Below are 8,582 nucleotides of genomic sequence, written 5' to 3' on the forward strand. Positions count from 1 at the left end.
TCCACCACTCAGCCCCATGGCCTGCAGACCTGTCCACCATGTGGCTCAGCCTCGTGTCCCCCTGCTGGGATGCAGCTCACATCCCTGGGGGCTCCTGCCTTCAAGCTAAGCTCCAGGAGGGTAGAGACTTGGTCTGTTTTGTTCACAGATGATACCTAGTGTCTAGAACAGGGCCTGACAGTAATTATTACCCAGTAATTATTCCCCGAATGAATGGAGAGAGGCATAGATGAATGATCCATTGCATGGAACCCATCCCTACTGGTGGACATGTCAGTCACTTCCAACTTTTCACAAACAAGTGCTGCTGCTGTGAGTGTCCCTGAACAAGCTCACTTTGTGCACTCTGAGGAGCAGTAACTTGTGGGGTCCCCTGCAGTCCCAAAAGCACAGTTTGAAATCCTCTGGCTGGGCCAAAGCCTTCATTTCCCAGTGAGCACAGGGAGCCCAGAGAGGGCAGACAACTGACCCCTTACCGAGCACAGTAAGGACTGATTAGAACCTGGGGGAGAGTTTGAATTTCTTTTCCTTTATTGACTCCTGGGTCCTGACACTTCCTCTGACCCCAGCTCCAGCCTGTATATATCTGGAGGGAAATTTTAAGGGCGGAAGGGCTGTTTCACTTGGCATAGAAAAGGAACACCCTCCAGAATCAGAAACTTTCTGTCCTGGGTTTTTCAATTCCGATCTTGCATTGGTAAAATATCTGGGTAAATCAGGTTTCCTCCCTGAGTCTCAGTTTCTCTAATCTAAGAAACTGGCCTAAGGATTCTTGTCTAATCTCCAAGTGAGTGTGACAGAAAGAGCTTGCAAAATCGAGAAGAGGCATAGGAATCTAAGAGAAGGCTAGTTCAGTTGGAAATGTAGAATTTTAAAAAACACATTTCAGGTTAAAAGATATGGAATGTTTCCACTTTTATCAAAAAGAAAAAGAAAAATTAGACATATTTTGAATTAGTTTGTATAAATACAGGAAAAAAATGCAATTCCCCAGCAAATGTTAGTTATCAACTGGTTTCCTGGGAGTTCAGAATTGCAGGGGAAAGGGGGAAGCTATTAACATTTTCTTGCTACATCCAATTGGTTTGATTTTGTAAAAGCTGGATGAAATGAAAGATATTTACATTTTAAATATGTAACCTCAAGGAATCAAAAGTGAAAAGATAAATAATTACTGTAGGAAAAGCAAAGCAAAGGCCATGAGTGATCCATTTGCAAAATCAAAAATACAAATAGCTAAACAAAAAAATCCTAAATCTCAGAGTGATCAAATGGATACAAATTAAAACAATGAAATTCCCTTCTCTTCTTTTTCTTTTCAAGTTGTAAAAAGTGATATGAAATAAAGACCAAAAGGTTTTCGTCCGTGCCCTAGAGAGAGGGTGCTCATGATGGGGATTAGCAGGAAGGCGGGATGAGCCATGCCCCTCATGGTGATGACAAGTCCATCCTGTCCTGCTCCCCAGCACTCTGACAGAGCCATCCCAAGACAAGCAGAAATGACAGGACAGCATTACTGCCTCCTTTGGTTTCCACCTCCACCGCTTCATGGAGACCCACTGCGGCATCCTCTGGCCACCCTGGGACACTCCGCCCTGATTAAACCTAAATCCCCCTTCTGACAAAAGCGTTTTGGGTCTTGTGACAAGATGAGGAATGATTAGGAAGGTGCCTGGTACGTGTAGACTGTCCCTTAGTTCCAAAGGAATTGCTGGGTTCAGAATCCCCATTGTGGGATCAAAGGTCATCTCTGTTAAGCCTCTGCTTCTTGATAAAACTGCCCTAATGCATTATTTTAGTGTAGTTTTATGGGAATACAATGTCATACTAGGAAAAGACATTAGCAGTCATCTGGTCCAATAGCCCCATTTTATATAAGGGGAAACTGAGGCACAGGAGGGCTTATGAGAAATTCAGATCACCCAACTCACTAGATGGAGCAATATCAAGGACCACATTCTCTTGATTCCCACTGCAGAACTTCTTCTGCTCAGGTTCATTGTGGCCATATCTTTTTTTGTGTGGCCTGAATCTGTTCTTTAGTCCCTGTATATTGAAATCTATGATCTCCCTGGTTGTGATTAAAAATCCCACTTGTTCACTTGGGGACGGAAGTGGTCCTGGGGTATTATATATTCACAATGTAGACTATATATTTAAAGGAGAAAAGATACAGTTCTGATAGTTATAATAAATAGCATTAATAATAAACTATCAATAACTAATGAAATTAAATCATTTAAAAATATAAATAAAACAATAACAAGTCTGCTGACTATACCACAATATACAAATGCAAAACACAAGAAGCTTTTGCTGTGCTTGGCACACCTTTGTCTTTGTTTTACTCAGCACATCCTGCTTGACCAAGAAGATCGACTTAGGGAGAGATGGAGGAAGGGCAGAAGGAGCACCAGGTGGTAATTCAATCTCTGTCACAAAATTCATGTCAAGTTTACCTGCTTAAAAATGTGTCTTGGAGTTAAGCAGATTCTCTTTTTAAATTCCCAAGTACAGACTATAAAATGGCGATGAAGAGTAGGGCTAGGCACACTTTTTGGGTAACTAGCCAGATAGTAAATGTTTCAGGCTTTGCAAGTCACATGGTGAATTTGCAATGACTCACTTGCCCTTGTGCCCTGAAAGCAGCCACAAGCAACATGAAAACAAGCAAGCGTGACTGTGTTCCAATAAAACTTTATTTATCAAAACAGGCAGTAGAGAGGATCTGGCCCATGGGCTGGTTAAGATCATGGGCTCAGGAGTCAGGCTTGAATTGGAATCTCAGCTCTGCTGCTTCTTCATTGTGAGACCTTGAATGACTGGCATAATTATTTGGGCCTCATCTGTAAATGAAAATAATAATTGTACCTGGTGATGGCATAACTACTCACTGAACACCACTGCATTCAGACATGCTGGAGGTGCTCAGTAAACAGGACCTAAACAGGTAGGGCACAGACCACTGTGCTGGAAGACAACTGGGTTCTGATTCTAAATCGATTGCCCCTACTCACCATTTAGCCTTGGCCAGGTATGCCATGTAAGAGCTCCAAAACTCTGTTTCCTCCCCCTGTGAAATGGGAAGAAAAGCTCATTTATTGCCAAACCACTGTATTGATTATCTTAGTTAACTCTTACAAGTGCCCTTGTAATTGTCACTGCCCCCATTTCACAGAAGACGAAACTGAGTAACAGAGAGGTGAAGGGCCATTTAGGTAGTAAGTGGCAGAAATCATCCTTTAAACAGGGACTGCCTGACTTTAAAGGTGATGGTATTTCTCACCACTCAACCGTGTTGCCTCCCTAGAAAATGAGAAGAGGGAAGAGGTGTAGGGTTGCATAAAGCCTTCCACCCGTCCGGTACCTGAATCTCCTCCCAACATCCCTGCTGGGCATCTGCTTCCACACCACTGGAAGCTCAGCGCTGCCTGGAACCACCCGTTTCCCCCTTGGCCAGCACTGACCGTGGTAAGGTGTTGGACTGAGTGACCCTCCACCCCATCATTTCTGCCCAAAAGTCCAAATACCCTTTGAGGATGCCTCAAACCTTTATCACCCTTGTTCTACTGGATGTTCGCCCAAGATCTGATGACAGCTTTTACGCCCCCTGACTCCACAGGCCTGTTCCTGCCATTGTGCCTACTCCCAGGGACATGGTAGGGAGGCCCCTGGCCTTCCTGCTGCCCCACCCTGAGACTGCTCCGGTGTGTCTATACCCCAGGAAGACTGTGGCGCCCAGAACTGCGTTCCTGCCCAGCGGGCTGAGATGTCATGAAGGTGAGTCAGCTCATGCCCGTGATAACATCTACACCGCCAGCCTGGGAGGCAGATGCTTCTTGCACTGGAAGGATGGGTTTGGGACACAGAGGAGCCTATTCTGTCCTTGCTGAGCCTTCCCCTGGGGCAGAGGATGGGCGTGGGGAGAATGCCAAGAAGAAAGCCCCTCCTTTCTGAGAACAATCTGTTGAGAAAGGAGTATCTCAGTCTGACTCACAGAAACTGGGTCTTCAGGAACCTGCATGGACAGGTGGGCTAGGCAGGTCCAGCTGGAGGAAGGAAAGGCCATAGTGGAAACAAGCTCGGTGCTTTCTGAGGCTGAAAGGATGAAGGTCTGATGAAGCCAATGCAAGAATTCAGAAGGCACTGATCCCCCCCGGCTGCTGGACAGGGCCTCTGGGCTGTAGCCAGGACACCCGCATGATATCCCCAACTCCTGTGATGTGGGGTCAATCATGTCTCCTCTCCGGGCCTCGGTTTCCATCTGGGTTGACTGGGCAGGATCCATGCAACCTCTTGGACAGACAGTATGGCATAGTGACGGGAGGCCAGAGCTCTGCGTGTGAACCCAGATCTGCCTCTTCCTCACTGTACTGTGGTTTTATCATCTATAAAATGGGATGATGAAGTGCTCCATGTGCCTGGTCCTACTCGGTGCTCCACGAGTGGTGGTGATTATCTAGGGGCTGCTCCGCCTCAGTCCTCTGAGATTTTCAAGTGGGAGTGGGAGAGATGGGGTGCATAAGTGGGGTAGGGCTGTCGGTAAGACCCTGAATGGCCCCCGGGTCCAGTTTGGAGGGACGCCTAAACTCCAGCCAATTCTGCTACCTACACACGCCTGAACGGCTTGCCCACAAGGCCTTTGCCCTTGGTCCCGAGTGCCTTTTCTGCTCAGTCCGTTCATCCTGCTCACCCTCCAAGGCTCTGATCAAGTGCCGTCTCCCTCTCAAGTCTTCCATGACATCTTCCTCCACTGATATCTGGCATCTCTTTTTGAAACATATGCTTGGCAGCCTTGTATTTTGCATTACCTGGTAGTAAAGCCGAGCTGCAGGCAGGGCCAGTTTATCCTTCAGGCACAGTAGCCACAGCCTACTATGGGAGCAGAAAAATGTTTTCCCTTTAAGTCTTTTAAAATCAGAATTAAATAACAAAAAAATAATAATAATTAATAAATGACAACAAATAGAGCCTGGATTATATTAATCTTTACACCAACACAGTGGTATGTAAAATATCCAAGGGACCTTACAGAACACTGCCAGGGGCTCATACAGAGGGTCCTCAGAGAGACAGACTTCCAGGGGTCTAAGCACTGCTGAATGTGTAAGCGAAACTTTGGAATCTGTACATATAAAACATCCTTCCTAGAAAGAGATTCTGACATCAGACTGTCAAAAGGCCAGGGTCTCCAAAATGTTAAGAACCACTTAACATTTGGTTCAAGCTACTCATCCCACAGGCTTTTCAACACTTGGGGAAATTCAGGCTCAGGATGAAGAAATGACATGTTCAAGGTCACATAACTTGTCAAAGGCAGAGGTAGGCCCCTCCAAACCTGAACATCTCCAAGAGAAGACCCCTTAATTCATTGGCAGGGGGTGTCTGGAAAGGGCCAGCAATTGAGCTGATTCTGTGGGCCCCTGGAATCCAAGGAGTCCTCTTCTGAACCCCCAGATCCCCCCACACAGGCACACACACACTCCAAGCTGTCTTTCTCAATGTCCCCCAAGTTTACCCGTTGGAAGCCTGGTGTTGGGCCTGCCTCAAGTCAAATGCAGATAACCTCTCCCATGGATGTATAAACATCCACTGGGAGTCCAGGGCAGAAGAATGTGGAAATGGATTCTTTTCCCTCTGAGCACTGGACATCTTCTGCCAGACTGTCTAAGTTGCAGTGGCCTCTCAGATCTGGGCCTGAGGCCCTTTGAGTCCCCATTTATGTGACCCCAGATGTTTTCTCACTGTAGACTGACACTTGCAACCTCAACAAAGAAGGTTTCTCCAGTGGGCCAGGATCCTGCACTCTGCACGAGCCTTTGTCCATGCCCCACACCTTCCATGGCTTGCAGCCGACAAGCTAGGAGTTGCCAGCTGTGCCCAGCCCTTCCTTCTGAAGGGTGTTAACGGTGGTACCTACGGGAGATTTTATGTGGAGACAAGTGGTTTAAATTTAAGGGGAGGGCACAGGGGAGCTAATTAGAAAACCTAGCTGTGGTAAACAGATACTTGTTTCATCCTACTTTTCAGAGAACTAAATCTTAGAAAAACACAACTGAGCTTTAAATTAAGCAACACCATTTTCCCCTCAGCTACAGCTTGTTTCCAGGTTTAAAAAAAACACAACTCCCCAAAAATTTGGTCAAAAGAGTCAGGCAGAAATGCAGAGAAGCTCTGTCTAAACCTAGAGACCAGAAATTGTGGCAGAGATCCTCCCTGCCCCAGCAGGGAGTCTGGGGCGGGATGTGGGCGTGGTCTCAGCTCAGAGTCAGACCGGAAGGGGAGCAGGTACAGGGAAGGCAGAGAGAGCCTCTGAGAACCCTTCTGGCTGCCCAGCTTCCAAAGTGTTGTGAGCTGTTGCCAATTTTCGGAAAGGAAAAAAACAAATCCCACTCCATCTTTATTCAATTCCTGTGATTGTGATTTGCCAATTCTACTTAATTCAGGAGAAGTACAGGGATGATTTCTGGATGCGTTTGGAGTGGTCTGGAATCCATTTTTGGAAACACACTGTGGCATTGAATGACGTGATACTCTTTGCATGACCAGCGTGCCTGTGCACGTCCACGTGCACACACATTCAGCTCTGCTACAGGACACCCTCCTCACACAGCCTTCCCCTCGGCCTGACACACAGACGCCCCTTCCATTTCCTCAGGACTTGCAGAGAACTTGGCAGGTCCCTCTCTTCTAGAACTTCCTATGCTCAGCCTCATATCAGAATTACTCGTGCAAATGAAAATATCCTCCAGTCATTTGGAAGAGAATTCAAAGGCCCCCACTCACTGACAACAAAGATTAACAGAATCAAATTTCTTGGAGTCAGAGACACTGATAGAACCTCCTCACAGGGCTGTTGTGAGAATTCAGTGCCTGTAGCTTGCCCAGAACACAGTGAGCACTTGTAAATATTTGATGAAACCATGTGGCAGCAAAGGAAATGCTTGAGGCTGTCACTCCAGCCAATGTTGCTTCCCCACAACAAATCCGCGACTATAATGCACTGGGTCCTTCAGACCTTGGTGCCCAGCGACATGCCTCTTGCGGGCCAACCAAACAACGCAGAACCATAGAAAATGGGAGGTAAAAGGATCACTTTTTCAGTTATACATTAAACTAATGTTTAGTGGTTATTAATCTTATGGTTGGATCTAAATCTGAAACCTATATAGTTTTTTACTCCAAATTGGAAAATACCTCAGAAATTCATCTCCCCATTTTACACAGGCATCTCCTTAATGGATGGCCATGTGGCCTCTTGAATACTTCTGGCAGTGGAAGTAAGGAATCAGATAATACAGTCTGCTGTTGGGCTGAAATTCGCCTTCCTAAAATATCCATTCTTTGGTGACCCATTTCCGTCCTTCAGGATTTCTCAAGTCTGTTGCTCCTCTTCCCCAGGGGGTCTTTGAGTCATATGAAATCAGCTTTCCTTGCTGTCCCTACCCCAGTCTCACACCCCAGGTTTTTTCAGGCCCAAAGTGGAAATCTCTGGAAAAGACAAGAAAATTCTCCCATGTCACTGTGGTTCCAACGAGCTCCCAGGATACGTGTGCATCTGTTTTTATCTGGCAGAAACAGTCCATGTTGACCCCAAACCCTGAGTCCACAGCAGCACATCCCCCGGGGCATATGGGAAGCCAGGTCACCAGGTTCGTGCCACCTCCTTCCTGTCCAGTTCTCTTAAGACCCTGGCCGAATAAGAAAAAGCCCCATTTCAAAAAAGGAAAGAATCTAAGGGTCCAGTGAGCAAACTGGACCTTAGGAAAGTTTGGGCTCCCCCACGAACAAACTGTGGCCTTAAGAAAGCCCCTCTCTGAGACACAGTTTCCCCATTTGTGTAATGGATTGAGTGATCCCTGAAGACCTTTCGGGAAGTAAAGTTCAGACAAAGAAGGGAGATGTGCTCTCTCTGGGTAGAGGCACCCGAGGCTGCTGACCTGGAGTTTCCACAGCAACCCCTTTCTCCATCTCCAAAGTACTCCTGCTACAAGGGGGACTTACAGCTGTGCCTTCTGCCTGCAAGGGTCGTCTGCCCGCTCTTCACAAGGCTGGCTACTCCCATCCTTCGGGCCTCTTCTTAAACATCCCTGGAGGCCTTGCTGGCCACCTGCCCCACACCTGTCTGTTCCCTCCCGGCACCGATCACCATCAGAGATTACCTTACACCTTTGTCTCGGTTTGTAATGTCAGTCTCCTAGTGGACATCATCTCCGCAAGGACAGGAGCCCTGTCTGCATTGTTTACTACTGCACCCCTAGTCCCCAGCACAGAGTCTGGCATGGAGTAGGGATTCAGTATATGGTGCATGGATGGGCAAGCGAATGAGTCGGTGAGCGAGTATACAGACCAGGTTGGCGGTGCCCTGCAGGCCATGCCCCTCCCATGAGCTGCTTCCTTCTCTTCCCTCCCTTTCTGCCTCCCTCTTCCCTTCCTCCTCCCTCCTGGTCCTGCCCTTTCTTTGCCCACATCTGTCATTTTCATTACAGTTGCCAAGGGGTTTACTACTCTTCTTTCCTCTCTTCCTCTCCGCCTGTCCACTCCACGTGTGCCCTCAAGGCCAAGGTGTGCCCCGCCGTCAC

The 8,582-nt window shown here is 47.3% G+C and overlaps 1 long non-coding RNA gene across 1 annotated transcript; it reads right to left on the reverse strand.

Annotated features, from left to right (window-relative positions):
- Positions 1–2,687: 2,687 nt before the first annotated feature.
- Positions 2,688–8,298, reverse strand: LOC118923419 (uncharacterized). The gene is made up of 4 exons (XR_005029198.2): positions 8,163–8,298; positions 4,694–4,875; positions 3,018–3,073; positions 2,688–2,846 (listed from the first exon to the last, which is right to left on the reverse strand). It is a non-coding gene; the product is annotated as an uncharacterized LOC118923419 (long non-coding RNA).
- Positions 8,299–8,582: the final 284 nt, after the last annotated feature.

The sequence above is a fragment of the Manis pentadactyla genome, chromosome 2, assembly GCF_030020395.1.
Source record: "Manis pentadactyla isolate mManPen7 chromosome 2, mManPen7.hap1, whole genome shotgun sequence".
In the NCBI taxonomy this organism is placed as follows: Eukaryota; Metazoa; Chordata; class Mammalia; order Pholidota; family Manidae; genus Manis; species Manis pentadactyla.